Source organism: Zalophus californianus, chromosome 6 (assembly GCF_009762305.2).
Source record: "Zalophus californianus isolate mZalCal1 chromosome 6, mZalCal1.pri.v2, whole genome shotgun sequence".
Taxonomy (NCBI): domain Eukaryota; kingdom Metazoa; phylum Chordata; class Mammalia; order Carnivora; family Otariidae; genus Zalophus; species Zalophus californianus.
In genome coordinates this window covers 20,833,310-20,841,063 of record NC_045600.1, presented here as the reverse complement: position 1 = coordinate 20,841,063, position 7,754 = coordinate 20,833,310, and the positions used below count along the sequence as shown (strand labels likewise).

Sequence of the window (7,754 nt, the reverse complement as noted above, 5' to 3'; positions counted from 1 at the left end):
GACATCACAAAGCTGTCCTTGTTTGAGGACACCTGGGAATTTCAGGTATAGACAGAAATACCCTTAAAGGCAAATTATACATACATATTCTGCGTAATTATGTGCACATGCATAGATAATACCTAATTTAGCCACACCTTTCATTTGGTCCCATTTATCATTAGACTTTTAACAACTCAAATCTCAAGCGTGGATGTAGTATGATGTGCTTTATTTTCTTAAAGAATACCTCATCTAAGTTTTGTAATAAATATCTACCATTAATGTGGTGCTGCTCTTAAGCAGAAAAGAAAAAAAATCAAATCCTTTCCTTGTCTACTTACCATTACTTGTAACATAACTAAGAGAATATTGATTCTTAACACACCCTCTAAAATGGATAAATGTATTGTCTTTATGCAAAATTATCCAGCATCATGCACCTGGCTGGCCATTCATGACTTAGGTCAGTTCCAGCAGTGTGCCCAAAGGGGAGTATTTTAGAGTTATAAGAAAGGATTGTATAGACAACCTGGGCAAGGTCACCTAGAGTGTCTTTTTTTACCTGGTTAAAAATTTAGTCAAAATATTCAAACCATTTGTTATTTTGTAGATGCCTCTAAATACTTGGCACAATATCTGAAAAAGGAAAAGTTTTTTTTTTTAAAGAAGAAAACAGAAGGGTCAGTGGATTTGAGAACGGTCTTGATTCGCTCATCATTGGTATAATCCCTTTGCTTAGTTATGGTTTCCCTTCTTATCAGAGACAATGATTTTAATGTGTCCATTTTCATATTATACAATGCTGCCAGGAAAGGCATGAGGCGGACAGGATTAGCTCTGAGAATGTAGGAAAATATGACAAGGTGAAAGGCTAGCTATGAAGTTGGTTAGCTCATAAATAATACAAACGACAGGGTTTGTAAGAAGAAAATGGGAACAATTTGCATAGCTTGTGTTGTAGCAACAAGTGTGTCTAAGTATTTTCACTGGCTGAAGAGGTACTTCTAGCTGGAGTATTTGCCAAGGTGACTTTTCTCCAGGGCTGCTTTTAAAGGTTTTTGCTGCCCTCACCCCACCCAGAAACCACCCCTTTCCCCATAAATTCCTTGGAATTGTTAAAGATGTGAGGCTGAATGCTGGGCTTTGTTTATGACAGTGAGTCAAACTGAGTTCTTTTAAATGAAAATCTAATGCTATTTTTCTAAATAATATCTATGTATGGTCCCTTCATTGACATTCACATTTTGGTTACGAGAAACAATTTGCTACATTTTCTCCATTTCAAATGAGTCCCTATCAGTGGTCTCCATGAGGATTTTCCTGAGGGCTAGGTGAACAAAGTATCTGAGGATCAAAAATTAATTTGTCTACATCTGTTAAATCCCATACAATTGTAAGTAAATTTCTTTTTTTCCCCAGTGGAAAAAATGTTCATCTAGAAAATTAAGCTGGAAGGAAACTTAAAAAACATATAATTCAATCCCTTCATTTTCAAACATGAAATGAAGCCAGAAGAAGAAACTAAGCCATGCCACTAATTTGTGGCCGAACCAGAGCAGGAAACCAGGAATCCCAGCTACTAGTTTGTTGCTGACACAATGTACATTCAGTATATGTATATGTATGCTTATAATATCTGTGTATATATATATATATTCCTGCATCTTAGCAATAAACTATTCACAGTTATGTGTGTGTGTAGCTTGAATTCTAATTTTATCTAACTCCTTGTGACTCAAAATGTGGTCTGTGGACCTGAAGAATGGCCATCACCAGGAGCTTATTAGACATGAAGAATCTCAGGCTCTACCCGAAACCTACTGAATCACAGCCTGTAGTCTAATAGGATCCCCAGGTGATTCGTATGCATTAAACTTGAGAAGCACTGTTCTAACAATTCCCGGTTTTCTGTAATAATGAAGTATAGTGATTCCGTCCAGAGATAATCAAAGTCATTCATTATATATGTTGATTTCTCACCTCTCTTTTCTCTCTTGCACTAAATTTTCCAGTCACTTCCAGCTGCTATAAAATAAAATGATATTGAAATTTAACACTTCCATGCCATGCTTTCCTTTTAGTGGTAAGCGTTGCCTTCAGTTCAGTTTTTGCTTTCCTCTATTCAAATAGTAATTGTTAATATGTATTGTGTGTTTGTTCTGTGCCCCAAAGTGCACTGAGTACCTTGCATCCGTGATCTCTTTTAATCCATGCAAAAATGGTGTGAGGATATAATGATCATAATCTCCATTTTTTGGAACAGGAGATTGAGGCTGAAAGAGACTGAGTAACAGGATGTCTCAGAGCTTGGACTCCAATTGAGATTTAGCTCATTTCAGGGTGTGTGCATTAACCACAATATACACTGCTTCTGCAATTGAAAGTTCTCATTGCTCTTTCTCCCAAGCATTTATGCCTCTAGAAAATGAAATTATCTTACCAAGTAAAAACCAGAAGTCAAACGTAGCGCAATGGTTGGTACATGGTGGGCCCTTGAGAAATACTTGGTGGATATATGTATGAATGAATGAATGAAAAGGCCTGTGTCTCCCTAATAAGAAAGCACGAATCTTTTTGCAACACCAAGAGAAAGGAGAGATGTCCAGAGGAAGGGGTATCTGCCATTTTAAGGCAGCTGACGTTTCTTTGGGGTCCCTAATCCCTCTAACCCTCTTTCTGCTTTCCTTTACCTTTCTTTGCCCTGTGTATTACTACAAACGCCCAATGGTTTTTCTACATTTTCAGTCCTTATTCTTGTCCTCTTTCCTAACAGTAGTCTGCCTGGGGCATTGAGGCCAAGTGTAGTGACATCCTTGGAGGCCCTGAGATACTATTTCAGGGATTCCAAGAAAGTCCCATTAACCCTTAATCCTCTTCCATTTCTAGGGAATTACAGAGCTAGAGTACCAAGCTCCAGGTTAAAATTCTATGTTATTAGGCTTTTGTACATTGTATTAGTGAAAGTTCAAGAACCAGTCCCTGAGGAGTAAAGAAAAATATAGGGATGCTGAATGCCTGGGACTAACAGGGATGATGGTGGAGGAAAAATGGAGGTTGATCCATCTGAGAGGTCATTCTTGGAGAACTGAACTTGTTACTCACTTGAAAGCAGCACTGGCTCTGAAGACATAAAAGGTGGTGGGGCCAGTGCAGGGAGGGGAACCCCCCTGAACACTGGCCTTGACTGTGGAGCTGCACCCTTGTTCTGATTTGGTACAAGGAGACAAGAGTCACGTCCCTCCGGGTCTCATTTCCTAAGTTATAAAGCAAGGCAGTCAGGGTGTTTAGGTAATTATTTCCTTTTGTTTGGGAGGTTTAAGAAAAGGGATTCTGAATTGGGAAAGTGGTGAGCTGGGCTCTATGCAGACAGGTTCAAAAGGGCCCAAGGAAGGAGAGTACACCTCACATCTGCTTGGATGGTTTCGCCCATGGTCTTCTCTCTGGCCTGGGCCCTTCATTCTGGTCAGTGGTGCTCTTGACTTTGGGGACTAGCTCCCCCACCACATGCTGCTCCACTGTACCAGCTGATCCTCAGACCTTTAGAGGCTCTGCACTAGGTAAGTTCCCAACACAGATGACCCCCTGCAGGCCTAGAAGGCCATAGGCACACCTGGCCTAAAGCGTGTTCTGGGGTTTTCCAGAAGACACTTTTCAAACCTCTGAGCTGCCAATAGTGATCTGAATTTCATCCACTATTTTACTACTTTTATTTGGTAAATGATTAATATATTAAAAAGAGTCCTTGCCCCATATGCATTCATTGATTATATGTGTGTGGTCTCCGTGTGTGTTTTTGATTTAGTTTCTAGGGTGGATAAACGTCTTTGTGAACAAATTTATGGTCCTTCAGCTAGGAATAGATGAGAAATTGATTTAAATTTCTTCATTCATTTAACCCAGATACGTGGAGCATCAGCCACATGCAGACTTTATGCAGGAGTTGGAGATAAAGATAAACAAAATATAGCCTCTGCTTTTAAAGAATTCCTAATGTAGTGAAGAGGAGGTAGGTATGAAAACAGGTAATTCTAATACAATGTCACAAATGATGTAGTGGAGCTGGCAACAGAGTATTATGGGAACACGGAGCAGGGAGGGGCAGACTCTGTTTGGGAAATTAGCTGGTTTTATGGTAAACAAGCTATCTGCAGATGGTGAAGTTGTAATACTTAATTTCCACATTATATCTCCAACCTTGAGATGACATTTGATTGTTTAAGGGCTCAGCAACAAATCTTTCCCCTTATCTGTGGTCCCTCTATAATCCAGGGAACAATGATAATTAGCTCAAATGCAACAAGGCAAATAGGGGAGGGTTCAAAGTAAAAAACACTTTTTGCTGATGTGGGTCGGGTCCTGGCAGCTGCAGAGAGCACTTAATTTTATAGTTTTTCTGATTAAGGCTTTCTGCAGCAGCTCCTTCAGTAGAACAGGTAAGCAAAGCAGACAAGCTAATGAGCAACACCACAGATCTTGTATTTCAGTCTTTCCCCGCTTCCGGCATACTTAGCAGGATGTCATCTGCCTGGTGCACAAGGAAAATAAAATTGCTTGCATGAGGCCCTGGTTATAGCGAAGAAGGGGGGAAGCAGGAATGAATTCAATCTTTGGCTTAGAGAAACCTAATTCTCTCGAGGTATATTGAAGTCCGCAAAGCAGTTATCTTTCTGAGCAGCTAGATGCAACCTGGAAATGTAGCTCCTAATAGCCTTGGTGAGATTAAGTGAACTTTCTGTGATTGTGGTCCTTACACGCAGCTCATGTAGGGTTTGATGCCCTCCCCGCTGGTTTAGCCTGCGCCAGCAGTCCCTTTCACACTCCTCCTCCACCCTGGGCTTTTCACGTCTTCCCCGCTGCTTCCAATCCACTGGCATCTCTATAGGAGGAAGGAGGAATGAGTGGCTTGACAGCTTAGAAGGATACATTTAATAGTAATTGAGGGAAGCCGTCCAAGAAGGCCACCATTCTATTATTCTTGCAGCAAGAAAGGTTATCAGGGCTCGATGGAGCCACACTCTCTTGCTGAACTATTTTGTGACTGAGAGATCTTGGTGTTTACCGGGCTTGCAAGGGAATTGGGAGACAAGCTGAAAGGGAAATTAATTTGAACTGTAATTGATATCAGGTCAGTCACAGGATGGTGGGAGGGAGCAGAGTTGTGGGTGGTTTTTGGAGGGCGTAGGCAATACTTTTCCAAAGTTGGCAGTAGGACCCTTTGTTGTAAGAAGTGTAATTTGTGAACAAAGTGTCAATTTGTGGGTCTGGAGGGTCTGGTTTGATTTTAATGGATGTAGCAGATTTTCAAATGGAAATAGGAGTTGGTAAACATGCAAAGAGATTTGGTATGACTTAATCTAATATTCTTTGCATGTAATTGTTAATCTCTGAAGAAATTCAGGCTCCTTAGACAAAAGCTATTTCTGCAAACGCTGCCTGAAATTATCCTTTGGATTTTTATTTCAGTTCAATGTTTCTTCTTTCTTTTTTTCTTCCCTCCTTTATTCCCTTTCTCCCTCAGTCCTTCCTTCTCTCTCTTTTATTCTTATTCTCTTATGACTTCAGTAGCATCTTCCTACAGAAATAGAAGGAATAATACCTTCTAAGGATACCCTAAAAGCCCTTCCCACAACTCAGGCTGAGAAGTGACTTCACTGAAAAACAAAACTCCCAAGGATTCACAAGGAGTGTAGCTTTTTTTCTTTTTTGGCCATTTGCAAAACAGACATTCATTTATTATTGCCTAATGATTCCTGTAATTATCAAAACATAAACCAACTCAAACTGATTTAAGGAAGACAAAGGAGAAAGTTTTGTCTTGTAGAAACAGGAAGTTCAGGGGTATCTTTGGGGTTACCTCTGTTAGATTCAGGATCTCAAAGGTGTCAGCCTCCCACCACTGCCCCCATTTCTAGATTCTGCTTCTTCTTGTGTCCTTCATAGTGATGGGTTGATTGTGGCCCTAAGCTCATTGCCTACAGCATCAGAGTCAAAAAGAAGTCAAAAAGAGTCAAAATTTTATATAACATTTTCTTGGAAGAAAAATTGATAGTCTCTGTCTTGGTAAATGCCTACCATGGTTTAAGGAATGGGGGTCAGGTCATAGGTCAGGTCCTGTGTCCATTTGTACAGCTTCCATGGGTAGGTGAGGCACTGTGGCTGACAATTTTGCTGGACAACATGGAATAAGAAAGGGACAGTTTCCAAAAAGAAAGAGGAGTGCTGAGTAGACAAATATATCAGATATCTACTATGGTATTGTCCTGGTTCTTTCTCTTTCAAGTGGCTACAGTTCGGGGAGAAGATAATTTTCTCTTGGGAGGAATATAGTTTGATTCTTCTCTTTAGGCATTTTAAGTCTTATAAATAAGCTGACCTCAACTTACATTTTCAGTTTTATTTTCTATTGTTCCCAGAGTCATATCTAGGCTCCAGGGAGACATGACCACTCATTGTTCTTCAAATATTTTCTTCTTCAGGGTTTTGCATTGAGGGCCCTTGGTTGTCAGAATTGGGGTAAACTATAAAAAAAAAAAGAATTGGGGTAAACTATGCATTCACAAATTTAAAAATAGAATATTTAAAAATTTATTTTTTCTCTTTTTTCCAAAATTGATCCAAGGGTCAAGTTTGATTTTTCTTCAGGATGCAATGCCCTGAATGGCATTTGAATAATATCTTTTTTTTTCTGGTTCTTTCATTGCTGTTTCAGCACTTAAGAACCACTGTGTTACATTCTACATTGTCCTTATCGACATTGTTTTTTAGCCCTCTAATTAAATTTTTTCATACTTCATTTAAAAAGTATTTTTATCTCTCTTTTTCTTCTTAAGTGTAAGTATCCTGGACAATAGCAAAAAAAAAAAAGTGACAAAGGCTTCAATTAATATGTAGTCAGAGGACAATTGCAATAGAAATAGTGACTATGGATGTCTAAGAAAAAAATCAGGCCTTGGACAAGAAAAGCCCCAAAGCTGCTCTAGTATTTTGGTTAATGATGCCTTTGTTCATTTCTGCATACGGATTGTCATTGTGATGAAGCAGCAAAAGAAATAGGAATGAATATTAGAGAAGGTATTGCAAAATTAGGATCTGGAGGAGCTCCTTTGAAACTGTGCTTGTTTTGAATTTTTTAAGCATTATGAAAATGGAAGTATCTTAATTGTCTGTCTTTTATCCCTAGATCTTCAAGGACCACAAAAGTGTAGGGGTAAGGAAATGTCCTTGTAATTTTACTGTATTAATTAGTACATTACTTTTGTTTCTAATACCTCATTCTCTCATATCCCATGCTGCACTCTTCAACCCTTCAAGACCCAACTCATGGTTAACTGCCTCAGTGAAGCTATCTCTGAGATCCTCAGCCAAAATTACTATTTGCAATCCTCTAAAACAGTGGTTCTCAAAGTGTAGTCACCAGACCAACAGCAGCGACAATACCTGCGCTCTTATTGGAGATTCAAATTTTTCCCGCAACCTACTGATTCAGGAACTCTGGAGGTGAGGCTCAGCAACCTGGGGGTTCACAAGTGCTCTGGGTTATTAAATGATATAGTTTGAATACTACAGCTCTAAAACTGAGCATTCTGTCTCATATTTACATGGAGAATGTGTAACATCTGCTCTACTATATAACGTGCTCTGGGGAGGATGTTTATGTCATTTTTGATTTTTAGGCCCCAATAAAAGGTAAAAGACATTGAAACATGAAAGTCTGTAGATGACTAGGCATAATAGGACATGGAGCTTACATAAGAAAGGGAGAGGGAAACAGA

At 39.3% G+C, this 7,754-nt stretch overlaps 1 long non-coding RNA gene across 1 annotated transcript; it reads left to right on the top strand.

Annotated features, from left to right (window-relative positions):
• Window positions 1-3,893: 3,893 nt before the first annotated feature.
• LOC113908766 lies at window positions 3,894-7,443 on the top strand. The gene is made up of 3 exons (XR_003515586.1): window positions 3,894-3,988; window positions 7,163-7,189; window positions 7,294-7,443. It is a non-coding gene; the product is annotated as an uncharacterized LOC113908766 (long non-coding RNA).
• Window positions 7,444-7,754: the final 311 nt, after the last annotated feature.